This window comes from Sorex fumeus, unplaced genomic scaffold (assembly GCF_029834395.1).
Source record: "Sorex fumeus unplaced genomic scaffold, SorFum_2.1 ptg000015l, whole genome shotgun sequence".
NCBI lineage: Eukaryota > Metazoa > Chordata > Mammalia > Eulipotyphla > Soricidae > Sorex > Sorex fumeus.
Window position 1 is genome coordinate 4,541,734 of NW_026606072.1, and position 27,889 is coordinate 4,569,622.

Below are 27,889 nucleotides of genomic sequence, written 5' to 3' on the forward strand. Positions count from 1 at the left end.
ACTTTTCTTAATAGAAAACCTGTACCTAAAATCTTGAAACCAAAAAGATTCTGTAAAAGATCTGATAACTAATGGGTACTGTCAAATAGTAGTGTTTTTATGGAAACCATAGGCTTAAATTTTGTTGTATTCTGACTTTTCTTATTTTTCATCTGTCATACTTACTTCACTTGTTGGGTACAATCTGCAAGACATATCTTTGTGACCTCTGTGACTTTTTTTGGAGTGTGTGTGTGGCAGTAGTGTTGGTCACAGTATTGTGATGGGTCAGCATGGGGCCTGGAGATGTATGGGAAATAATGTAGCACTGTGGATTGAATTTGTTGGGACCTTATGCATGCCTCTGGCCCTTTGAGTTATCTTCCTGGACCCTATCTATATCTTAGTTCTTTTATCCTAGTTTGTATCTTCATTTCTTATGCTTGAATTATTATAGTAGCATATGGTGATCAGGATTCATGTTATTAAATTTACTTGTATAAACAGTTTTAAATTATGTGTTTTTAACTGTGGAGAATATATTTTTAAGTTGTTTTTGCAACTTGTTTTATAAAGCAGTAAACTTGTCTTGCCCTTTTTTAGTAGTGGGGAGAGAAAGTAAAAGAAAAAGGAGATATAGGAACTACTTCTGTGTCCAAGCTCTAAATGTGAGCTTGCATACTGTTGCAGTCTTCCAGGAGGGGAAGATGTTTTATAACTAAGATTTTAAGTGGATATATTTATGGGAAGAGCTTGCATGATAAGTTATATTTTAGTCCAGAAATTTTATGATGAATAAATGTGTCTACCTTTTTTACTGTCTGTGAGCCCCTGATTTTTTTACTTCTGTGCCATTCATCTTTATTTTCCTTAGAGTGAACTAAGGGAAAACAGTGGTTTGGTTTTTATTTTTTTTCTCCAGATACTTTCATCTATGTCTAGATTGCCATGTTTGAAGACTATAGATATCTGGAGAAGCTTGCTAAAAATTGGTCAGTTAGTAAGGTGTCCTTGAGAGCAGTTGCCTTTTACAGGAAATGACAAGGAGGACATAGATTTTTAGGGCATCCTCCCAAATTGCATCAGATTCTGATATGGCTTTCCACTTTATACCGTTCTCCCTTTCTTTTCTTTTTTTTGGGGGGGGCAGGCTTCAGTTCTAATTGGCCATTATTGTCATGTGAGGCCAGAAAACTAATGTAGAACTGTTGATTAACAGAAAGTTCTACTTATGCCTCGCCTTTCATATTCTTCAAGATTGCCAACTGCTGCCACCTCTAGGAAATATCTTGATTTTCTTCTGCCTTTTTCCATTCAAAAAATAGTCTTTCCCTCATTTGAAGTTTCTTTGTTCTTATTATTGACCATATGTTTTTTTATCCTATCCATAATTGTTTTCTTCTAGCTATAATTTACATGTGCCTTTTAAAATATATGCGCATTTGGGGGTGGAGAGATAGTACAGTGGTTAGGGTGCTTGCCTGGCATGTAGCTGACCCAGGTTCGATCTCTGGCATCCCACATGGTCTCCCAAACCCTCCAGGAGTGATCCCTGAGCACAGAGTCAGGAGTGACACTGCTGCTGAATGTGCATTCTATATTGTCAGTGCTTATTTGAATAGGATATGTCTGAACTTAGGTTTTTCACAGTGCTTAATATAACATCATGTGCATCATGTAAAGGGTAAGCATCTATTTCCTGATAAAACTTTTATTGTGGAATTTACATGGAAAGACACTGAATTTCTACTCCCATGAAATGTCTTTTGTCTCAAGAAAATTGGCAAAAACTATAAAGATGATAGGAAAATTGGCAAAAACTACAAAGATGATATTCAGTGACTAAAGTTAGGACTACAGTGCAACTGAGAAAAAAATCTAGTGCTGGTTAAGAAGAGATTGAAGCTGTGAATAGGCAGTGAGCTTTGTAAATCCTTGTAGGTGCTGTTTTAACCATATTAAATTCTTGAAGGAGAGCCACTGAAATTTTTAAAAGATAAGTAATTTGACCATATTTAAAATTTATTAAATTTCATATATTAATTCATTTTTAAACAATGGAACCAGTGCCAGAATCCTTGAATCCCTCTACCATTATCCCAGGATCCTCTTCCCCAGTCCCAAATTGGTATTTTTAAAAGCATTAGTCTAATTTTATGAGGAACCTGTGTCTGAAGATGGTAAAATTGGAAAATGGCTCCCACATTAGACTACTGCAAGAATCTAGAGAGAAAAAAATCCAATTCTAGTATAAAGACAGTATAGTAAAATAGAAAAGGATGGATTTTAAAAGTGCAGATTAAATTGATTGGTTTCCTAGGTATCTTATTTGATGTTGAGTAAGGTAAAGGGGAGTGTCTCTAGGAGACTTTAGAGATTCAGTGAAGCACTGACACATAAATTAGAGAAGGTTAAAACAAACATGTGAATTTGTATTGCAAAGAGTTTTTTAGATGTGGAACTTTTTTTTTTCTGCACCTAGCAGTGTTTATGGGCTTTTCCTGGCTCTGCTCAGGGATCACTTGACCACTTGATCACTTGACTTCCCGTCAATTGTCGATTTGCTCAATCGGGCGCCAGTAACGTCTCCATTAGCCCAATGGCGTCTGTTCGCTCTAGGAACATGAAGAGCCTCAAACCAGTCATTCAGGATCTTGATGAAGAAGTCTGACCATCTGGTAGGTGGGCGGCCACAAGGTCTTTTGACATCCCGTGGAATCCAGTCAGTAACAGCTCTAGTCCAGCGGTCGTCTTTAAATCTCATTACGTGACCAGCCCATCTGATTTTTGACGCCTTGGCAAATGAGACAGCGTCCCTGATTCTTGATCATCGACGGATGTCAGAACTCCGGATTCTTTCTCTCATTTGAGTGAAACGTGATATTCCAAGCATAACTCTTTGAATTCCTCTTTGGGAGACCCGAATAGCGTTCTCATCCTGTTTGTGTAGGGCGCAGGTCTCTGAGGCGTATGTTAATGCAGGAAGAACAGTGGAATCAAAGAGATGTGCCTGGAGCCAGGGGTTCTTCGTCCTCTTTGCTATTTCTTCGACGCTCTTGAAGGCGTTCCAAGCCGCTCTCTTCCTCCTGCGCAGCTCGGGTGCCAGGTCATTTGTCATGTTGACTTCTCAACCTAGGTACACAAAGCTGTTGCATTCGGAGATGGTCGTTCCGTTGAGAGAGAATGGACTGTCAGGAACGAGGCTGTTTCTCATAAACATTGTCTTCGTAAGATTCAGCTGTAGACCGACCTTTCCACACTCACGGTCAAAGTCGGCCAGCATTTGTGCTGCTTGGCTAATGTTTGGTGTTATTAAAACAATGTCATCAGCAAAGCGGAGGTGGTGTAGTTGCCGACCATCTATCTTCACTCCCATTCCTTCCCATTCCAGTCGTTGCATGATGTTCTCGAGGGTGGCACTGAAGAGTTTCGGTGAAATGGTATCACCCTGCTGCACCCCTCTCTTGACATCAACGATCACTTCTTTGTAGAATGGTGAGATCCTGGTAGTGAATCCGCAATACAGCTCACGGAGGATCCTGATGTATTGGGCTTGAATGCCCTGATTGGCTAGGGCTTCAATGACCGCTTCCGTCTCAACAGAATCAAAGGCCTTCTTTAAATCAATGAATGTTAGACAGAGTGGCATCTTGAACTCCCGAGAAACCTCAATGAGCTTGGTTATCGTGTGGATATGGTCGATGGTGCTGAATCCTTTTCGGAACCCGGCTTGCTCGCATGGTTGTGCTTCATCTAGTGTTCTGCCAATCCTATTTAGGATGACTTGAGTGAACAACTTGTAGATGACAGACAATAGGCAGATCAGGCGATGATAGTTGCCAATGTCATGGATGTCCCCCTTCTTGAACAGTAGTACGGTCCTGCTGGTTTTCCATTGGGACGGAACCTTGCATTCAGACAGGTAGCGTGTGAAGAGCCGAGCCAGTGTATTGATGAGTACTGAAGGCAGGTTCTTCAGGTGTTCAGGTCTGACCTTGTCTGGGCCGGGTGCTGTTTGTTTCTTTACTGACGAAATGGCGTGTCAGATTTCGGAAGGGAGAACGTTGGGAACGACATATCCATCCTGTGGAATTTGGTATGTCAAGTGGACATGGCTATCGAAGAGATTTGAGTAGAAGTCATGGATAATCTTCTCCATTGCCATTCTGGAGGATGTGATGGATCCATCAGGACGTCGGAGGGCAGTCATCTTGGTCTTGTAGTTGGTGAAGGACAGGCGGGCGTTACGAATACATTTCCCGGCTTCTGCCGCATCTACCAGCACTTCTGCTCTTCTCTCTTTGAGGTCTTCCTTGATTGCATCTCTGCACTGCTTTGCGAGCTCGGACGTTCGCTAGCGGTTGCCTGATGCATGCGCCAAACCACGTTGGCGAATAAGCTCAAGAATTTTCGAAGACAGGCGTTTTTTTGTGGCTATCTCTCTCTTGGCGTTCCTCGCACAATCATGGAGGTGCTGAACCAGTCGATCGTATTCCTCGTCAATGTTGTCAACAATGGCATCTTTCCATGTTGCCGCAATAGTGCCAAAGAGCTCCCAGTTGGTGGTCGTTCTGGGAGTTCTCTTTTTAAACTTTGCAGCCCTTTCTCCCTGCTCTGTGAAGTAGAATTTTGCACGAAGGAGACAGTGGTCCGATCCCGTTTGGAATTTTGGGACAACAGCGACATCGGTCAGGCAAAACCGTCGATTGAATATGATGTGGTCTGTTTCGTTGTGGAATCGTCCACCGGGAGACTCCCATGTCCAACATTTAGATTCAGCCTTCTGGAACTGTGAGTTACCATGGATGGTCTTGGTCGACATGATGAACTCAGACAGTCTCTCACCCTGTTCGTTCCATTCTAGGCCATGGGTCCTGATGTGAAGTTCTTCAGCTCATCTTCTCGGTCCTATCTTGGCATTAAAATCACCCACAATGATCTTGTAGAAGGTGTGGTCTTCTTTATAGAACTTCTCTAGCTCCATGTAAATTTCTCCATCATAATTAGATGTTGGTGTGTAGACAACGAAGATAGAAACTGCCGGCAGTGAGCCACATCTGTTCAAATGTAAACGTCCGATTCGGGTTGTTAGGCATTCGAATGAATCAATGCTCATGGCCAAGTTTGTGTTGACAAGGACACCAACGCCTCCGACACCTCTTTTATCGCATGTTCCTAGGATCAATTCTTCTCCAGTGTCGAAAACGGCATGATGAGATTGGTGCCTTATTGTCTCGGTCAGACCAATGATGTCGTACTTGGTCTTTCGCACTTGTACCATCAGGTCCTCGATGGATGCATCTGATGCTAGCATACGTGCATTGAAAGTACAGACGATCATTTTTGTCTTCCTTCGTTGTGGCAGCCTAGTTCGGCCTTGAGATTTTATCGGCCTCTCCTTTCTCATCCTTCTCAATGTTACCATGTTGGTGAAGCCTTCAGGGTCAGGTGAATGAGACCAGTTGTAGTTACTGGCTTTGGCATATCGAATACACAACGGATAGCTTGCCAGGCTCTTCCATGCGGGCGAAATACTCTCGGTAGCTTGCCAGGCTTTCCGAGAGGGATAGAGGCTTTTGGGGCAACCTGTAATCGCCCTCGTAGGTGTTACCATATTTAACCCCAATATGGTACGGCAATTCCGGAAGACCAGATAAATACCTCACTGGCAGACCTCCATTACCGACACTACCTCCACTACCCAGCCGCCGTCACACTCCAGGACGCTTTCCGGACCCACGTGGTAGCGCCGGCCGAGACTCACGCACGACTGAAGACCCACAGAACAAGATAAGCGGAATTCTCTGAGACCTTGGACTCCAGGCTCAACGGACCCAGGGACAGAGATTCTCTGCTTGCTCCCACCAACCACAGGTGACAAAGGGATTATAATCACGAGCCCCACCCTACCCTGCCCTGTCTGCTTCCACCAACCACCAGAGACCCAGGGATTGGATTGCGCACAGAAGACCCACCCTACCCCTACCGGGACCAGATAAATACCTCACTGGCAGTCCTCCACTACCGACACTACCTCCACTACCCATCCGCCGCCACACTCCAGGACGATTTCCGGACCTGCACGGCCGTTTCGCAGCCGCGCGGCACATTATAAGACACTAAATACCCAGGGATCACTTAGGGAACTATATTCAGTGCCAGACATTGAACATGACATGCAGGGCAATTAACGAACCCCCTCTAAATTTGCACTTTTTTGGCTTTTGATTATGGGAAATAGGATAATAAAACCACTGGAATATCATGGGAAGTTCTTCTCTTTGAAGCTAAGCTTACAAGTTTATGGACCAGAATTATTATGATAGCCTGTTTTGAGTTATAGTAGGGCAGGTTAACATTACAAGCTGACCAAAACCAAGTTTTGTTTTTTCTCACATTACCTATTGTTTGTAAGGAAAGAAATCTGCTCTACCCAGTAGCTGGAGAAACCAAACTACTGTTTAGTTTTTGACAGTGTGTAACTGCATGTTTAGAACATTAATTCTCCACAGTGACCACTGTGGGGAACAAAAACTATAAGACCTTTCTTTGACTTTTATTAAATATTTTAGCTGTGAAAATGCATCTAAAACCATTTCTATTAAGCCATTAATCAATTGTATGGTCCTACTCTGCTTTATTGGAAAGATATGTCGATGTATGCAGCACATGTGGATGGTGAGCAGGAAATATCTTAATTTCATGTTAAGAAATTGTGTAGTCTTTAAATCTGTAATGACTATTGTTGCCATAATGCTGCTTATCAAGCTTCAGGAAAATAGTTTTTATGACAGTTAGTACCTTGAAGTGACCTTTTTTTCATGCTACTGCCCATTTTTATTTATTACCTTCAAAACTGTAAGGATAAACTGAGGTAACTAATTTGCTAAGTTACAGAATATTTAATTTGGAGAATTTGTGGAGCTTTGAGATTTGCTTTGCCAGGAAGTTTTTTTGTCTTTCAAAATAACATTATTTACATTAAAAATAGCACTAGGTTGTGTTTTCCAGTGTAGTTTATTGGTCATTTTTATATAATCATATATGTAATCATTCTCTTATTCTTGAGCATTAAGCTTGACCCTTCTCAGAAACATTTCTCTGACATGTTTCTGAATAAGTGTCTAAATGCTATTATTTAGAAATATCTACGTAGATTAATTAACCTATTAATTTTAGTACATTGACACTTTTGATAAACTGCAAATAATAGTAAACGCATTTGAATAATCTTGGGATGATTATTTTAAATTTATTACAGACTTCATCAGATATCAAGCTCAGTTGACTTGATCCCTCTATTAACACTACCTAAATAGTTCTTTTTATCAATTTTGTCAAATAAACTAAAAGCATTTATTAGATGAAATTCTAAGGTTTGTCTGTTGCAGGTTCAATGAAGTCTTTTTAAAACCTCAGTAATTTTTTATGGGAATTGTGTTCTTAAAACAATATCCTTAAGGAAAGGCAGTGAAGGCTATATTATGACTGAATATAAAATCAAAGGGGGAGAATTGCATTTTAATACTAAACTGGAACTATAGTACAGTGGATAGGGCATTTGCTTGCACGTGATCAACCTGGGTATGGTCCCTTGTATCCTATATGGTCCCTAGGGCCTGCCAGGAGTGATCCCTGAGTACAGAGCTAGGTGAAAGCCCCCTACATACTGTCAGGTATAGCCCATACTGCATATCTCTCCCCCCTCTCCCCCCAAAAAAGAATTTAGGTTCGATCCCCTGCATCCCATATGGTCCCCTCAAGCACCACTAGGAGTAATTCCTGAGTGCAGAGCTGGGAGTAACCCGTGAGCATTGCTGGGTGTGACCAAAGAAAAAAAAAACACCACTTCTGGTGCAGATGTGGGGAGAAAGGAACTCTTAATTGATTGCTGGTGGATTTGCTGCCTGGTCCAGCCTTTTGGGAAAATAATATGGGCATCCCTCAAAAAAGAATGAGAAATTGAGCTTCCATATCACCCAGCAACACTGCTCTTGGGAATATGAGCAAGGGGCCCAAATACACAGTGCAGAAGAGCCAACTGCACTTCTGTGTTCACTGTAGCACTATTCATAAATAGCCAGAATCTGGAAACAACCCAAGTGCCCAAGAAGAGAGGAGCGGATAAAAGAAACTATGATACATCTATGCAATGGAATACTATGCAGCCACTAGGAAAAATGATGTCACGAAATTTGCCTATACATGAATGGTCATGGAGAGTATCATGCTGAGTGAAATGAATCAGAGGAAAGAGACAGGCATAGAATGGTTGCACTCATTTGCAGAATATAAAAAAAAAACATAGTATGAGACTAATAGCCAAAGACAGTAGAAACAAAGGCCAAGAGGGCTAGTCCTGGTTGGAAATTTGCCACAAGTGGGGAGTTGGGGAGGAGTGCAATTAGGACTGAGAAGTGACCACTATGACAATGATAGTTTGAAATGATCACTTCTCGACCAGAACTGAATGCTGAAAGGAGGAAAAGTGATAAACATGATAACCTTTCAGTACCTGTATTGTGAACCACAATCTCTAAAAGGAGAGAGGGAGGGAGGGATAGAGGGAGGAAGGGGGGGTGAGGGGGAGGGAGAGGGAGAGGGAGAGAGGAAGGGGAGGAGGGAGGGAGGGAGAGTGGGAAGGAAGGAAGGAAAAACATCTGCCATAGAGGTAGGCTGAGGTTGGTGGGTGGTGGGAGGGAAACTGGGGACATTGGTGGTGGGAAATGTACACTGGTGAGGATTAGGTGTTGGGACATTGCATTACTGAAACCCAGTCATGAACAACATTGTAACTGTATGTCACACTGATTCAGTTTTTAAAAAGTAGGATTTTTTAAAAAAGACACTCTTCTTTCATCATTCTTACATTTGTGATTTCTGACTTCTGTTTTTGAAATAAAAATGCTTAAATCTAATTACATAATAATTTTTGTAATTCTTGCATAAAGGTCACCAGAAGTACTTTCATCTTTTGTGGAAGTGAGGCTAACTTAACACACTAGAAATTCTTTGCATTTGTATCAGAGTTCCATAGTTTATAGGTCAGTGAAATAATAACATATTATTTATTTCCATTGGTTAGACACAGACTTATAAAAGGAAATGTATCTGGGCTTGCTCTTAAAAATTTCGTGTTCTCCCTTGAACACTTATCTCACTTATCTCTGCGTATCTTTGCTTATTTGTTTTTCTGTTCTAGAGAAGTCTGTGTTCTCTCTTGAACGTGTACTTTCTCTCCTCTCAGATCATCTTAATAGTTTTAATAAAAATAGTTTCAATAAAAACTATCTTACTTCACCACCCCCCAGAAAAAGGAAATGCGTCTGTTATTTATTTGCCATATCTTTATCTCTGTTGGAAAAACATGGAATGACCTCACTCAGTTGTTGCAAATAAACTGTCACTGCTATTTCTTTGTGGTAATTTTTCCTTTCTTTGCTTCACATATTTATTTCCTGAAGAAAAAGAGTTGTCAGAATTTCTTCTCTCAATATACTTTAGTCAAATTTGAGATTTTCTAATAAGTTAACAATTTCAAAGTTATTTACTAAGTTATGGCATTAGTTGAAAAGAAAATGATACTTTCTCAGAAACGTCAGAATCAAATAGAAGTACCTGGCCTAAGACAACTGTCAGAATTTTTGTATTGGAAATGCCAAGGTGTTTGTTCAATAGCAGTGTTTCACTGAAAGTTCCAAAATTGTGTATTTTAGAACATTTTTCTTTTAAGTAAATTTTAGTTGGCTCATTACATTTTAATACAAGATTACCAACTTTTTGTGTTGCTAGAAAGACTATTTTAACATTGAGAGGATAAAATGGAAAAGATAAAAACTAAAGAATAAAAAACAGTCATAAAAGTAGCTTAGCCCTGAGTTCTGTCTATGTGCCCCAAACTAAAAGATATTAATAGTTTTATATTTGTCTCTTAACTGTATTGACATGGCATCTTGTAATATATATATACTTTTCATTTCACAATTTGTTTTTGAAATTCAATTTTTTATCCTTACTCAAAAACATTTTAACATCCTGTAATGATATTTATAGTACTTATTGCAAAGGAAAGGGAATCTGGAGAATGGCCCCAAATTCAGTCCCTAGTGCTGCCTTCTAGTGTCACCCCCCCACCGCCACCACCACCAATGTCAAGAATAGTGCTGGTGGCTCCCAGATCTCTACCAAGTGACACCAGTGGTCAGACCACTGAACCAACTGACTTCCATAGCTAGGCCAGACAGGTATCACTGGAAATGGCCATAAGGTTTGGGAACACTGTTGAAGAGGCCTCTCTCTCCCTGCAAAAATAGAAAAAGAACATTTGATCTGTTTGGCGGAGGGCAGGTGCACACCCAGTGGTGCTCAGGGGTTATTCCTGACTATACATTCAGGAATTACCCCAGGCAATACTCAGGGGGATGCCAAGGATCAAACATGGGTTGCCCGCATGCAAGGCAAGTGCCCTGCCCTCTGTACTCTCTCTCCAGCCCTGAACTTTTGATCTTGAGTGCAGTTTTATGTGTTACTGTATGACTTGAAAGAAGATAATTTTATTTGAAATTTATTTACATAACCATGTAAACATTTTTTTTCCTGTAAGTAAATTGACCCATCTATGATTTTAAAAGATGTCTGAGGACCTTTAAATATAGACTCTTAAAAATTGCATATTCACTGGCGTAAACTTTCTTTTATCATTAGTGTTGCTTTGTCTGAAGACCTTACTTGGTTGTACTCACACTCTTTTGTTGCAGTTCTCTCTAGCACACACTTGTTCCCAGTTCCCAAGAATGTTCACTTGTCATGCCCAGAAACACAAGAGAGTTCATCAGGGATCTTATACTGCAGCGTGGGGTGGTGCCAGGGATTGAACTCATGGCCTCAGATCTAAAAAGTGCATTCTACTTCAGAGCACATATCTAGGCCTCCTAAAACAGATTTTTAAAAGTTGAAGCCACACCCAAAACAGTTTAGTCCACCTCAGGTCAGCTACACTTAGTGGTGATAGGGCAGGCTTTACAAATTCATTGTGGGGTTATTAAATTTAAGGCCTTATAAAATGTGAGGCATATCCTCTATCTTTTATATTATCTCTCTGGCCAAGAATTAAGTTGTTTCCCCCCCCCCCCCCCTCTCCAAGAGGCAGGGGGCTTGGGCCACAATTGGCAGTACTCAAGGCTTGCTTCTGACTCTACTCAGGAATCACTCCTAAGTTCAGAACTAGGAGTGCACAGGGGAATATATAGGGTGCTGGGGGTTAAACCTGGGTTGGGCTACATGCGAGGCAAGTGCCCTGATGTGTTTTTTTGTTTTTTGTTTTTGTTCATTTTTAAATGTAGGAGTACTGCTTTTTATTCACCCATTGATTAAACTGATTGAATTGGGCATGAACTCCACATGTTGTGCTGTCACTCCAACATATAGTTCATATAGTGTAGTAGTTAATTGAATCAGAGGTTTCCTGGTTTGAATCCCAACTCTGCCACTTAACTAAATTTGAAAGTGGATAAAATGAATTAAATTATTATATTTGAAATTCACTAAAGTCTTCCCCCCCCCCTTTTTTTTGCTTTTTGATATGATAGTCTGTATGGTGAAAATATTAAGATTAGATGCACAGGGGTTACTCCTGGTTCACACACTCAGGTTTTACTCCTGGCGGTGCTAGGTGGACCATATGGGATGCTGGGAATCGAACCCTGGGTTGGCCTTGTGCAAGGCAAACGTCCTACCCACTGTGCTATCACTCCAGACCTTCTTTCCCTTTTTAATGTTAATATTATTGCTGTTCTCAGTCAAAGTCTTTCACATTGTCTTTTATAATATTTTGGTGTTGTGGAGGGAAAGTTCGTTCCCAAGAGGTGGGTGTTCAGGGGACCCATAGGCCTTTTCTTATAAACTTACCTTAGCGATATGGCAGACTGTTTAGTGCTAGAACCTGGCAGTGCAGTGCCTAGTGGTGCTAGGGGCCATCATCATTAGGGCTATACCCCTACTATGCTCAGGGGAAGCAAACCAGTTTCAGGGGTTAAACTCAGGGACCTCATGATTGCTTGTGCAAACCCTTTGAGCTGTCTCCCTTATATCCTTTGAACATTTTATTTATTTTAAAATGCACCCATTCTCAGCACTTTAAAACTCTTTCAGACTTCTTTTGGGGATGGATCAGAGATGCAAATATAAAAAAGACAAATGAACAATATGCCCCTGATTTTCTTGGGTAAAAAAGACCTTTTTAAAGGAAAAGAAAAAGCTGCTCAAGTAACACAAAGGAAAATGTTTTTAAGTTACAAAGGCATAAATTGGCATCATAACTTGAAGAGAATTTAGATTTGTATGACTTGAGGAGCACTTGGTATAAACAGCCTATTAATTTGTCGAAGAATTACAGTCACTTAATCACTTCAGTGATTAAGTAAAATCTTAAATAGTAAGATTCAGGTTACTCAACTTTTGATACTTGTAAATATAATGATTAGAGTGTGGCTTTAATTTTATTTTGTAAATGAAACCTGGGAATTATTGACTGATTTGGGGGCGGGGTGGACATGCACACACCCATTGGTGCTCAGGGTTAATTCCTGGCTCAGGATCTGCACTCAGGAATTATTCCTGGCAGGGCTCGGGACTGTACAGGATGCCACAGATCAAACCAGTTGGCCTTGTGCAAGGCAAGCATCCTATCTGGTGAACTATCTCTCTGACCATTGTTTTTTTTTTTTCTTTTTTTTGGATAATAGAGAACACAGTGTAGAGCAAGATAAAGATTTCATATCTTTTCTGAAAAATAGTCTTATAACATTTTATGGTTTTTTTGCAACTGGTAGTTATTAGAGGATTTATTTTTAAATCATTTTATTGAGGTAACATGATTACTATAGTGTTAGTGTAGTACTTTCTTTCCATTTTTTTTTTTTAATGAATCACTGGGAGATAAAGTTACAGACTTACAAACTTTCATAATTATGTTTCAGTCATACAATGATCCAGTACCCATCCCTCCACCAGAGCCCATTCACCACCACCAATGTACCCAGTATCCCTCCTGCCACCCCCCACCTCTTCTCCCTACCTAGTTTACTATTTAGTGAAAATGCCTTTTCAAATGCTTTTCAAATGCTTTTCAAAATGAATGTGACTAGTAGAAAATTTATATTAAATAACAACATAAATTTTATGTTACGGTATATAGATAAGCTATATACATTATATAATGTCTACAGCTAATTCATTAATATAGGGACATGATTAATCTTCTATTGTTGAAATACAGTGTATTTCTCAGTATAGTCCCAAAAGTATATTATCAGTTTCTATTGCTACCCATTTGTCATCTTATTTTCTTATACAATGGCCTTGATTTTAACTAACTTAAAATTTAGGCCTTGGATTTTTATTTTTTGTACTCTATCTCCTCCCTTTTTCAATTAAAGCACCATGATTTACAAAATTATATATAGTTGAGTTTTAGACATACAATATTGGACTGGAGCAATAGCACAGCGGATAGGGCGTTTGCGTTGTACTTGGCTGACCTGGGTTTGATTCCTCCGTCCCTCTCGGACAGCCCAACAAGCTACTGAGAGTATCCCATCCCCACGGCAGAGCCTGGCAAGCTTTCCATGGCGTGTCTGATATGCCAAAAACAGTAAGAAGTCTCACAGTGGAGACATTACTGGTGCCTGCTGGAGAAAATCGATGAACAACGGGAGGATAGTTCTACAGTGGACAGTACTCTAGCTCCTCCCTTTTTCAATTAAAGCACCATGATTTACAAAATTATTTATAGTTGAGTTTTAGACATACAATATTGCGGCACTGATTCCCACTACCACACTACCAGTGTCAACTTACTGCCACCAATGTTCCCAGATTCCTTCCCATATTCCCCTCTCCCTGTCCCACCTCCATATACCTCCTCTCCCCATACTTTTGCCTTGGATTTAAAAAGTTTTGATTTTTTTGAATACACAAAATCATGCTGTTGATTGTAACCTCAGATTGTCATTCTGAGGTTGCCTAATTTGGGATTTCATTCTTAGAAATTTTTTAGTCCTTGTGAACTATATAGAAAACCAAAATGGATTTTTATTTTCCTTTAACTCTTAGTAAATATACTTTTACCTAGTATAGGATGTGGAATGCATCAAGCATGCTTGTTTCCAACTTCTTTGGGCTCACTCTAGGTCATTGTTTCCAGAAGTGGATGATAATTTTCAACAATCCCCCCCCCCTTTTTTTTTTTTTTGCTTTTCTGAAAAGGGGTCTGTAGACCATTTAAGTTTGGGGAACTCTGTTTTTGTCTGTGGCATTTGGGATTACTACATAGTAATATAATACCTATATTATTTTCTGGAAGATCTTGAATTTGACTTTACTATTTGTTTTATGAGGTTGAACAAGTAATACATACCCTCTCAATTCCGTTCATATTTTTTTGCTTATATATCTGAGTTTATCTTATAGGTTAATGGCTAATGTGATAACTTTATGTGTCAAGACAATATTGTTGAAAAGATAAATGCAGTGTCAAAAGTCAAATTCTTAAAAATTGATCTAACTTTTTGTACCTTACCATAGGCAGTTTTAAAGTTTAATGACTGCTGATGCAGTATGTGTAGATTTGAATTAAAACTTTCTTTTCTACCACCTTTATGGGGTTTTAAGTATTATAATAACATAGTAATTATTCAAATAATATCTTGAGACAGTATTAAAATACATTTGTAGGGAAAGGATGTTTTTCTAACTATATTAATAAGAAACTGACTTCCGTGTGCCAGGGATGATATTCTTGAGTAGAAGTTTTACCGTAGAAACTTAACTTTGTTAGTCAAGGACATCATCATAATAGAAAAAAAAAGATATCATCACCATCACCATCACCATCATCATCATTATTTTTAAATAGGGACTCCAGTGAGTGGTGCTGCAATGGTGGCAACAAAGGGTAGAGGAGTGATTGTTCCAGTGATCTTCTGCTCTGCAGTTTAAGCCTAGAGGTGTTTTGACCAGGAACAGGAGACATGTGGTGCTGGGGAACTTGGCACCTTGGACATGCTACCCATGTGCTCTACCACTTGGTCTGTGTCTCCTTTCTGGAGGCATTATCTTTATTGTTGTCTTAATTTGTTAGCTAGAGTAATCTTTCAGTTTTGTTGGTAAAGAGATTTTCCTAAAAAATGTCAAGATGTTTTGTTTATTTTTTTGAAAAATTGATTAGTTTTTTAAAAAAAAAAAGCAGTGTGAATAGTATTTGGTTATAATACTGAAAATAGGTATTTTAATAAATAATAATAGAAAATTTTATATCCAGGAGAAATTTTTTCTGCAGAGCAAAAGTTAATTACAGCTTAGTTTTATCTTGACCTGCATTGGTTTTTCTCTGTAACTGGCTTAGATAATATCAGCTCTTTGGTTTGAAAAGCAATCTGAGGGACCCCAGCTTACTCTGGTTGTTGTGAAAGTAAAATGTTCACGCCTATTTGTAGAAACTTCATTTTAGTGGTGTATAAGAATTTCAAATAGAATTTTGACAGATTTCTAGTCTTTTAAATGTCTAGGGTGATATCCAGTATAGAGTATTGATGATTAACTTCCATTCTATAAATTATGAATGAAGATAGTTAAGAATGTTTGTAAATTGTTGGTTGTTTGCATTCTACTAATTGTCCAATAGATGGCATTATTATGATTTGTCTGTTAACTTGCACTAAGCAAATATCCAGCGTGTTTCATCTTTATGATTTTCTGATTTATTAATCTGATTGCTTTTGTGATTAATCAACTAGGTCAGATAATAGTGAATTAAATGAATATAGTTGTTAATTTTAGATAAGTTACTGTTCTCCTGAGCATATTTCCAGATTTGAAACTTCTAAGTGATATAGCTGCAGTTAACGTGAAACACTGAGTTAAAATTTAATAAAATTATTGTACATAAATATTAGTGAAATATTTCAATTATGGTTTTGTTTCTTTTTTAAAATTTTTATTAGTGAAACACCATGAGGTACAGTTGTAGACTTATAAATTTTTGTGTTTCGGTTTCAGTTATACAATGATCCAGTACCCATCCCTCCACCAGTGCCCATTCTCCATCATTTATATATATATATATTTTTTTTTAATTTTTGTTAGTGAAACACCATGAGGTATAGTTGTAGATTTACAAATTTTTGTGCTTGGGTTTCAACTGTACAATGATAAAACACTTATCCCTCCACCAGTGCCCATTTTCCACCATCACGGGTCCCAGTATCTCTCCCACCCCCCCACCCCCCCATCCCACTGTGCCTCTATGGCAGAGTATTCCCTTTTGTTCTCTCTCTCCTTTTGGGTGTTGTGGTTTACAAAACAGGCAAAAATATGGAATGCTTCACGAATTTGCATGTCATCCTTGCTCAGGGACCATGCTAATCTTCTCTGTGTCATTCCAATTTTAGTATATGTGCTGCCAAAGCGAGCACGATTTTGTTTCTTAAGGAGTTTCTTAAGGGCTATAAATTCACATAGTCCGCTTTTAGAATTTTTACTTGTTGAGGCACTCAATAGGTGGTTAAGAACATTGGCTTTATAGATTTGTATCCACCTCTTTACTGTTATTAGCTGTGTGAATTTAAACAAATTGTCCAACCTTCCTTAGGGAAAAAAGACTTTATTTTTTTCTAGTTATTCATAAGTTGGTTGGAGTAAGAACATAATATTGTCGTGTGTGTAGTTTCGTATATATTAATGTCTTGCCCCAAATAGGCACTCACATTCTGATGAATGTAAAGCAGCTAGTAATGTGGATAGCTCAGTCATAAATTGCTTTATTATCAATAGTTGTGAAACCTCCAGTCTAGCTAATACACAAAAACATTTTATCCTGCTGTATCATTTTGCGTCATTAAGTCTGTCATCTCCTTGTAGTTAATTAAAAACTATCCTAGGATGCAGTTACATTAGTACCTTTTAAAAATAACTGAGTTGTGAACTAGAGAGATATTATAGGGGTAAGGTACTTTGCACGTGTTCTCACTCCAGTTTGTTCCCTGTCACTGAATGGTGCCCTGAGCACTGTTGTGAGTGAGCCCTAATCATGGAGCCAGGAGTAATCCCTTATGAACTGCCAATGTGGCTCAAAACTCCCCAGAACAAAATAACTAGTTGAGCACTATATCTTCTTTAAGGTAAAGGTAAAGGCCCTCCCGTTGATCGTCGATTTGCTCGAGCGGGCCCAGTAACGTCTCCATTGGAGACTTTTGTTGTTACTGTGTCTGGCATATCGAATACGTCACGGGGAGCTTGCCAGTCTCTGCCGTGCGGGCGAGATACTCTCGGTAGCTTGCCGGGCTCTCCGAGAGGGGCGGAGGAATCGAACTCGGGTCGGCCATGTTGGCTGCGTGCAAGGCAGACGCCCTACCCGCTGTGCTAAACTTTAGAGTGATAAGTAAGTTGGCCAGAGTTATTCACAACTAAGTATATATGCCTTTTTCATTTTCTTTGAAGACATTTCTTCTTGGGGATGAGCTAAGAGAAAGTACATTTGTATATATATACACGTTGTGTATACCTTTACTTCTTATGTTTATTTTCCTTGTTCCCACTCATTTCCTGTTTTGCTTCGTTAATCTGCTCTAATAAAATCCAGGAACACAATATTCAGTATTAATATCCCAAATTTCTAAGTGCTTATTTAACTGGATACCACTTATGACTATTTTTTCTCATTCTCTACCCATTTCCAAGTCTTTCATGGATAAATTAGTTACTGCTATAGTTACATTGCTGCTTTGGCCTTGCCTCTCTGACTTCACTTAATCATTTAACTTCCCATTAGTCGTCGATTTGCTCAAGCGGGCGCCAGTAACGTCTCCATTTGTCCCTGTCGCGTGCTAGTGTAGCCCAATGGCATCTGTTCGCTCTGGGAACATGAAGGGCCTCAAACCGATCGTTCATGATCTTGATGAAGAAGTCTGACCATCTGGTAGGTGGGCGACCACGCAGTCTTTTGACATCCCGTGGAATCCAGTTGGTAACAGCTCTAGTCCAGCGGTTGTCTTTAAATCTCATTACGTGACCAGCCCATCTGATTTTCGACACCTTGGCAAATGAGACAGCGTCCCTGATTCTTGATCGTCGACAGATGTCAGAACTCTGGATTCTTTCTCTCATTTGAGTGAAACGTGATATTCCAAGCATAGCTCTTTCTATTCTTCTTTGGGAGACCTGAAGAGCGTTCTCATCTTGTTTGCGTAGGGCCCAGGTCTCTGAGGCATATGTTAATGCAGGAAGAACAGTGGAATCAAAGAGATGTGCCCGGAGCCGGAGGTTCTTTGTCCTCTTAGCTATTTCTTCGACGCTCTTGAAGGTGTTCCAAGCCACTCTCTTCCTCCTGCGCAGCTCGGGTGCCAGGTCATTTGTCATGTTGACCTCTCGACCTAGGTACACATAGCTGTTGCATTCGGAGATGGTCGTTCTGTTGAGAGCGAATGGGGCGTCAGGAACGAGGCTGTTTCTCATAAACGTTGTCTTTGTAAGATTCAGCTGTAGTCCTACCTTTCCACACTCACGGTCAAAGTCGGCCAGCATTTGTGCCGCTTGGCTGATGTTTGGTGTTATTAAAACAATGTCATCAGCAAAGCGGAGGTGGTGTAGTTGCCGACCATCTATCTTCACTCCCATTCCTTCCCATTCCAGTCGTTGAATGATGTTCTCGAGGGTGGCACTGAAGAGTTTCGATGAAATGGTATCACCCTGCCGAACCCCTCTCTTGACATCAATGGTTACTGCTTTGTAGAATGGTGAGATCCTGGTAGTGAATCTGCAGTATAGCTCATGTAGGATCTTGATGTATTGAGCTTGAATGCCCTGATTGGCTAGGGCTTCAATGACCGCTTCTGTCTCAACAGAATCAAAAGCCTTCTTTAAATCAATGAACGTTAGACAGAGCGGCATCTTGAACTCCCAAGAAACCTCAATGAGCTTGGTTATCGTGTGGATATGGTCGATGGTGCTGAATCCTTTTCGGAACCCGGCTTGCTCGCATGGTTGTCCTTCATCTAGTGTTCTGCCAATCCTATTCAGGATGACTCGAGTGAACAACTTGTAGATGACAGACAATAGGCAGATAGGGCAATAGTTGCCAATGTCATGGATTTCTCCCTTCTTGAACAGTAGTACGGTCCTGCTGGTTTTCCATTGGGACGGAACCTTGCATTCAGACAGGTTGCGTGTGAAGAGCTGAGCCAGTGTATTGATGAGTACTGAAGGCAGGTTCTTCAGGTGTTCAGGTCTGACCTTGTCTGGGCCGGGTGCTGTTTGTTTCTTTACTGACGAAATGGCGTGTCAGATTTCGGAAGGGAGAACGTTGGGAACAACATATCCATCCTGTGGAATTTGGTATGTCGTCAAGTGGACATGGCTATCGAAGAGATTTGAGTAGAAGTCATGGATAATCTTCTCCATTGCCGTTCTGGAGGATGTGATGGCTCCATCAGGACGTCGGAGGGCAGTCATCTTGGTCTTGTAGTTGGTGAAGGACAGGAGGGCGTTACGAATACTTTTCCCGGCTTCTACTGCATCTACCAGTACTTCTGCTCTTCTCTCTTTGAGGTCTTCCTTGATCGCATCTCTGCACTGCTTCGTGAGCTCTGACATTAGCTTGCGGTTGCCTGAGGCATGCACCAAACCACGCTGGCGAATTAGCTCAAGAGTTTTCGAAGATAGGCGATTTTTTGTGGCTATCTCTCTCGGCATTCCTCGCACATTCATGGAGGTACTGAACCAGTCTATCGTATTCCTCGTCAATGTTGTCAACAATGGCATCTTCCCATGTTGCCACAATAGTACCAAAGAGTTCCCAGTTGGTGGTCATTCTGGGAGTTCTCTTTTTGAACTTTGCTGCCCTTTCTCCCCGCTCTGTGAAGTAGAATTTTGCACGAAGGAGACGGTGGTCCGATCCCGTTCGAAATTTTGGGACAACAGCGACATCAGTCAGGCAAAACTGTGTATTGAATATGATGTGGTCTATTTCGTTGTGGAATCGTCCACCAGGAGACTCCCATGTCCATCGTTTAGATTCTGCCTTCTGGAACTGTGAGTTACCGACACCTCTTTTATTGCTTGTTTCGAGAAACAATTCTTCTCCAGTGTTGAAAACGGCATGGTGAGATTCGTGCCTTCTTGTCTCGGTCAGACCAATGATGTCGTACTTGATCATTCGCGCTTGTACCATCAGGTCCTCAATGGATGCATCTGATGCTAGCGTATGTGCATTGAAAGTACAGACGATCATTTTTGTCTTCCTTCGTTGTGGCAGCCTAGGTCGGCCTTGAGATTTTGTCGGCCTCTCCTTTCTCATCCTTCTCAGTGCTGCCATTTCGGTGAAGCCTTCAGGGTCAGGTGAATGAGACCAGTTGTAGTTACTGGTTTTGGCATATCGAATACACAGCGGATAGCTTGCCAGGCTCTTCCGTGTGGGCGGAATACTCTCGGTAGCTTGCCACTCTTTCCGAGAGGGATAGAGGCTTTTGGGGCGACCTCTAATCACCCTTGTAGGTGTTACCATATTTGAACCCTATCAAATACGGTACGACAATTCCAGAAGATGGGTATTTAGTGTCTTATGATGTGTCGCGCGGCCGCTTTGCGGGTCCAGAAAGCGTCCTGGAGTGTGGTGATGGCTGGGTAGTGGAAGTAGTGTTGATAGTGGAAGTCTGCCAGTGGGGTATTTATCTGGGTAGGGTGGGTCTCCTGTGCGCAATTTGATCCCTGGGTGGTTGATGGAAGCAGACAGGGCAGGGTAGGGTGGGGCTCCTGATTAGAATCCCTTTGTCACCTGTGGTTGGTGGGAGCAAGCAGAGAAGCTCTGTCCCTGGGTCCGGCCTCTTGTACCAAGCCTCTCTGACAGTGACAATAAATATCTTTATTGATTTAATCTCTCTGCTCACTGCACAAGCATCACGCTACTTTTAAACTATTTTTGCTGACTTTTCAGTACTCATTTTCATAGATAAGTTTTGAAATTAGAATTATTAGTTATTTTATGTTGATGTTATTAACACTTTTTTTAAAGATTCATTTTTGTATCATTTTTATAACCATCTATCATATTTCCCAAACATTATATAAACTAAAAATGAGTTTGACTTTAAGTTCTTTTGTTAGTTTAGACCTTTATTAAGGTAGCATTGCTGGGAATTACAGTAGATACTTAATCCTAAGTGAATGGAACAATAATCACAGTATTTCATGTGTTACACTTTCTAACTTTCTGTTTCTTATTATATTGCTATATTATATACATCACATTGTTTTAAGCCTCTTTCTGTCTGCCCTTTCATTTTTGTTGGGGTTACACATGGTGATACTCAGGGGTTACTCCTGGCTCTGTAATCGGGAATTACTTTGGGCAATGCTCAGGGATGATGTGGAGTGCCAAGGATTGAACCCACTGTACTGTCTCCAGCCCCTTGTCCCTTTTTTCTAGTAATAGTAATTTTAATCCTATTCCTGAATTTCCATCCACCACTGTAATTCATACAAGTTGCTTTGGTTACATTGTTTCTGGTCCTGCCCGACCATACAAAGTAGTGGAGAGTATGTTCATTTTGCAAAGAGAGAAATGAACTTCATATGAGTTCATTGACTTGCCTAAGTAATAATATATATTGACTTTTTAATTCATTGTTCTCCATTCCCTCGCATTTACCTGTCAGTGTACTTTTAGAAAGGGACCACACCCAGAAATGCTGACTGGGGTAGAATTAGGTGGTAGGTGGGTGGAGGAAGAAACAGTTGAGTGACATTGAGGTGTGCAGTCTTGGACCTCTGGAGACCTTTAGGACTACATCTAGCAACATAAAATATCCAATATAGGTTCTCATAAAAGCCAGGCCTGTGTTCTACCTGTTTGAGCCCTATTCCTAGCCCCTATTATTGTTTTTTAATTTCCGTCTTTTGTCAATAATCAGTCAGTAATCAAATTACTAGTTTTAGAGCAGTTTTAGGATTAAACCAAAATTGTGAGGAGGGTACAAAGATTTCCCATATACTCTTTGCCTCCATACATGTATAGTTTTCCCCATTATCAAGATTACTCTAGAATAGTACTAATGTTGAGAATTTATGTATAATTAACATAAGACATTGATTTGGTTTGAGATTTACAACACAATGGTGTTGGGTATTTGAATATATTGTAAGAGAAGTGTTAGTGTAGTTTAGAAATTTTAGTTTACCTCTGTCATTAGTTAACAAAATAGTTTTTTGATATTAGACTTTTAAGATTACTCTCTTGACTGCTCAGTGGTTGGATCTAACCCAAGTGTGTGGAGCTGAGGGTAGATGAGATAGAGAAGAGACAAGAATGACAATAATGGCTTAATAACTAGGAATGATCATGCTGGACAAGAACTGAGTGTTAAAAGTAGGTAAAGGGGTATTCTTGATAACTTTTCAGTATCAATATTGCAAACCACAATGCCCAAAAGAAGAGAGAGAGAGAGAGAGAGAGAGAGAGAGAGAGAGAGAGAGAGAGAGAGCCAGAGAGAGGGAGGGAGGGAGAGAGACAGAGAGACACTTGCCATAGAGGCAGGTGAGGGTGGTGGGACCGTGATTGGAGGGAATCTGGGGACACTTGATACTGGGAAATGTACACTGGTGGAGGGATGGATGTTGGAATACTGTATGACGGAAATCCAAGGCTCTATCTCACAGTGATTCAATAAAATTTTTTTTTAAAAGATGACTCTTTTCCTTCAGATGTGCATCACAGTATTATTAACTTTAATCACCATGCTGTTTATTATATCTTGGTGACCTGTTTATTTTTATATTTGTAAATTTGAACCTTTTGACATCCTTCAATGTTTCACCCATCTCTAGCAACCACTCTTTAGTTCTCTGTATCCTTGAGTATAATTTTATTTTTTAAAACTCTGCATTTAAGTGATAAAATTGTTTTTCTTTGACTACTTTTTTGGCATAATGCCATTTAGATCCATCCTTGTAAGGAGCAGCAAGATTTCGTTTTGTGTGGGCTGAATAATATCCCATTGTGTATATATATACACATATGTGTATATTCACATTTTCTTTGTCCATTCATCTATTGATCAAATTGTTTTTATATCTTGGCTGTTGTAAGTAATACTACAGTGAGTGCATTTATCTTTTCAATTTTATATTTTGATTTTCCTTGAATATTCAGAAATGGAACGCTAGCACAGCGGGTAGGGCGTTCGCCTTACAAGCGGCCAATATGGCCGACCTGAGTTAGATTTCTCCGTCCCTCTTGGAGAGCCCGGCAAGCTACCGAGAGTATTCGATATGCCAGACACAGTAACAACAAAGTCTCCAATGGAGACGTTACTGGGCCCGCTCAAGCAAATCGACGATCAACGGGAGGGCCTTTACCTTTACCTTATTCAGAAATGGAATTGATAGATCCTATCATAGTTCTGCTTTCTAATTTTTTCCTGAAAACTCTCCATACTATTTTCTGTAAGGCCTGATCCAATTTAAATTCCCATCAGCAGTGAATAAGGGTTCTCCTTTCTCCATATGCTTGCCAGCATGTGTGATGTCTTAAATTATTTTGTCGTTGTGATAATACTTTTCTAACATATGCATCACACTGCAATTTTTATTTTTCTGGTGATTAGTAATATTACGAATCTTAACATGTGCATGATGATCATACATATATTTCCTTAAAGTCAGAATGGTTCTTTTTTTATGAATGAATAAATAAATTTATTCATTCACAATGAATCTATATTGACATTCTAATCAATATAATTATAATCAGTCATATTCCAGTTTATTTAGGCTTCACTGTTGATAGCTCTTTTGGGTGGTGGGGCAGAGGGAGCATTCCTTTGTCTGAATATACTATGATATATCTCTTAAATCTGTTGAAGGACATCTTGTTTACTTCCAAGTTTGGCAATTACGAATATAGCTGCTATAAACATCCACATGTAGGTTTGTGTGTGAACATAGTTTTTAATTCCTTTGGATAATATTAATTGTTGGATTATATAATTATAATTATGCTTGAGTTTTCTAAGAAACTGCCAAACTCTCTTCTCTTCCAAAGCAACTGGACCATTTTCATTCTCACCAATAATGTAGAAAGAATTTCCATTTTGGATCAAAGTGATAATACAGCCAGTAGGGTGCCTGACTCACACTCAGTGGACCCGGTTCAATCCCAGGTATCCATATAGTCTTGTGAGCACTGCCAGGAATAATTCTTGAGTGCAGAACCAGGAATAACCACTGAGCATCTCAGGTGTGGCCCAAAACCAAACAGAAACAACATAACAAAAGTTTTCATTTTACCACATCAGTATTTTGTGGTGCTACTGTTCTCGACTCAGCCCATTTCAATAGAAGTATGTGAGGTAAATATTGGGAAAACCTCCCAGGCATTGCTTAGGAGGCCCACTAGCAGTTCTATTTTATTTTTCCATTTTGGGGGCCACACCCAGCACCGCTTAGGGGTTATTCCTGGCTCTGCACCCAGGAATTACTTCTAGCAGTGCTTAGGAGACAATTTGGGATGCTGGGAATTGAACCTGGGTTAGCTGCATGCAAGGCAAAATGCTCTACTCATTGTGCTGTCTCTCCAACTCCCACCAGCAATTTTTGGCCAAAAGAATGCAATACTCCTTGGGTCCTGCAGTGCCAGGGATACTGAGCCACTTAGCCATGCTGGAATGCTGCAGGGCTGTACTCCATGATGCTTGGGGGGCAGGTGGTTTGAGTAATCAAATCCATGCTAGCTGTACTATCTCCTGGCCACACGTCAAACAACTTTTAAAAACAAATTATGACAGTGGTCCAATTTTCCTTTACTCAATATTCTCTTTCTTTGTATTGTTTTCTTTCCTTATTTCCATGACTGCCATTTCCTTATCATCTTGTATCAATTGTTTGTTTTTGCTTTGTAAAAATTTTTGTCTTTACTCTTTAGTTGATTATGTTTTCAAAAAAGAGTTTATTATTTGTCTTCTGGTTTGTTGAAACAATAGGTCAGGCAACATTTGCCACTGTTATGTCTATTGAAGTGGCTGGCTATATATTCGTCGAGCATTATATTCGTCTGGAGAGTAGTATTTCAGAATGGCCAAGTTAGCCTTCTTTCTCTTAGGTTTATTATTTTTGGGTGTGGTGAAAGAGTTTTTCCTAGAATAAGAGTGAATTTCTTTTGGATGTTAAAATTTGTTTGTCTTTGAGTTGTTTACCAACAAAGATCTATCTTTGCTGGTTGTGAGGAATTCCTTCCTCATCCTGTATTTTGGCTTTTATATTTTCTAATGTATCTGAAGATTCAACCTCAATAATAATCTTTTTTTTAAGGGTTTTTACAAAATCTGCATCTTGGCAGTGGGTTCACCACAGATAGCAGATCAGAAAGCTGATTATGTTTCTTAATAGGTACCAAAGCCCTTGAAGACCCTCCCCTACCCCACGTAGTGCTTAGGGGATCTCCCAGTGATGCTTGGTTCACTGGTGCCTGGATGGGTTGGTGGGGATAGGAGGCTTGTGATGCACCCTACTCACTGAATTATCTCTCTAGACACTCTTATTTTTTTTTTCAAATTATAAACCAGTGGTTTAAAATTATTAAACCACTGTACTTGAAGTGCAGTGAGATTGTGATTCTTCTGCTGCTAAAACACTAAAACAGTTCATTACAGGGGCCAGAGGTATACTACAGTGATAAGGTGCTTTCCTTACATGTGTACTCAACCTTGGATCTATCCCTGGTACCAAATATGGTCCCCTGGAGTAGTACCAGGAGTGATACTGGAGCACAGAGTCAAGCACAGCTGGGTTCATTCCTTAGCAATACTCATAATACAATAAATATAATACAGTACATATGTTAAACAAAAAATTGAAATATAAAGACAATTTTCCAAGGATTTTGACTTTATTCTAAATTAGGTAAATTTATGTAGGTTTTTTTAATACAACTTTTAGGTACTAGACAGTAGGCACAATAGGGTGTTTGGAGATACCGAATAGAGCAGTCACTTAAAAAGAAAAAGTAAAGTAGTTCAAATAAAGTAAAGTAAAGTAAAGTAAAGGCCCTCCCGTTGATCATCGATATGCTCGAGCGGGCCCAGTAACGTCTCCATTGGAGACTTTGTTGTTACTGTGTCTGGCATATCGAATACTCTCAGTAGCTTGCCGGGCTCTCCGAGAGGGGCAGAGGAATCGAACTCGGGTCGGCCATGTTGGCTGCATGCAAAGCAGACGCCCTACCCGCTGTGCTATCGCTCCAGATTTTTTTTTCCATTTTTATAATTTTATTTATTGAATCACCGTGAGAGCAGTTACAAAGCTTTCGGGTCTAAGTCTCGGTCATACAATGAAACACCCATAACCTTCACCAGTGCCCATTCTCCACCCCCAATAACCCCAGTATACCCCCATCCCATACCCTCCCCCTGCCTGTGGGGCAGATGATTTCCACATTACTCTCTCTCTACTTTGATCACATTCACTATTTCGACACCAGACCCACCATTATTTGAGATTTTACCCCAACACTCAGATCTGCTGAAAAGGCAACAATAGACAATTTGTGTTCATTGCTGGTTATGAATAACATATGATGTCGTGTGGCTGCAGTAGGGCCATGTGGTTTTGAAATTCTGAAATTTTAACACTTAAATCTGGAGGGATTTCTGCCAAAAGCCACTGGGTTTTGAGATCTGCTCCTGAGTCTCTGGGATCATGGCCGTTGAGCAGCTTGATGAGGAGCCAGAGAGGCCGTTCGTGGGCAATGACTTGGGGTCTCGTTGGGGTGGGGAGGACAGGCCCGGCTCCCCCCCCCCCCCCCCAACCCCGTGAGGCCCAACAAGTTTCGTCACTGCGGGCCCAAGCCTGACTGTCCAGTGGCCTCTGGAGGATGAGAGCCACCAAGTCGCCAAGAGGAAGCAGGCGGAGGGACAACACCCTTTCCTCCCTGGGGTGGCCCGGCAACAGTAACATACTGTGGAGTCCGGATGCATTTCTGCCAAACACCACTGGGTTTTGAGATTTGTTTCTGAGTCTCTGGGATCATGTCCATTAAGCAGCTTGATCAGGAGCCAGAGAGGCCATTTGTGGGCGATGACTTGGGGTCTCATTGGGGTGGGGAGGACAAGCCCGGCTCCACCCCCACCCTGTGAGGCCCTGTGTGTCTCGTCACTGGGGGCCCAAATGTGACTATCCAGTGGTCTCAGACAGATGGCGGCCACTGGGCCGCCAGGGGGAGTAGGCCAAGGCACGAAACCTATTCCCATCTGGGTTGGCCCAGCACCAGTAGCCTACTGCAGAGACCAGACGCATTTCTACCTAAAGCTACTGGGTTCTGAGATTCGTTTCTGAGTCTCTGGGATCATGTCCATTACGCAGTTCAATCAGGAACCAAAGAGGCCTTGCCTCCAATTATATAGCTGAGCCGGAGGTGGTTTGTGGGTGTGTTTCCCACATACCTAACTTTTGGCCGTTTACTTTCTTGGTAAACTTTGCCCCAAGTTTTTGGGGTCTGGCCAAAGGCACAGCAGCAATTTTGGGGTATCTGGAAGTCTGAAGGCGCCATGAGGCTGCTGTTGCACTCGCCTCACAGGTACAGACTGACCTGCTGGCGGCACCATACCCCCTTTGTTTTGTTCTGGAACCGTAATCGGAGGTGCTTGGAGGCCTACTCCTGATGATGCTCAGGTGACTGTGTGGTACTAAAGAATGAAGCTCCTACTTGGCAGAGCATATATTCTAGCCCTTTGAGATATCTAGGGCAAAGATGAAGGACAACCATGTGAGCAAGCCGGGTTCCACAAAGGATTCAGCACCATCGACCATATCCACACAATAACCAAGCTCATTGAGGTTTCTCGGGAGTTCAAGATGCCGCTCTGTT

General features: G+C 40.6%; 1 protein-coding gene and 1 non-coding gene across 3 annotated transcripts in view; one reads left to right on the forward strand and one right to left on the reverse strand.

Annotated features, from left to right (window-relative positions):
- Window positions 1–27,889, forward strand: part of NIPBL (NIPBL cohesin loading factor) — a 215,362-nt gene that overhangs the window by 31,020 nt on the left and 156,453 nt on the right. The window lies entirely within an intron of this gene.
- LOC130021473 (U6 spliceosomal RNA) lies at window positions 16,345–16,451 on the reverse strand. Its single transcript, XR_008792173.1, has one exon. It is a non-coding gene; the product is annotated as a U6 spliceosomal RNA (small nuclear RNA).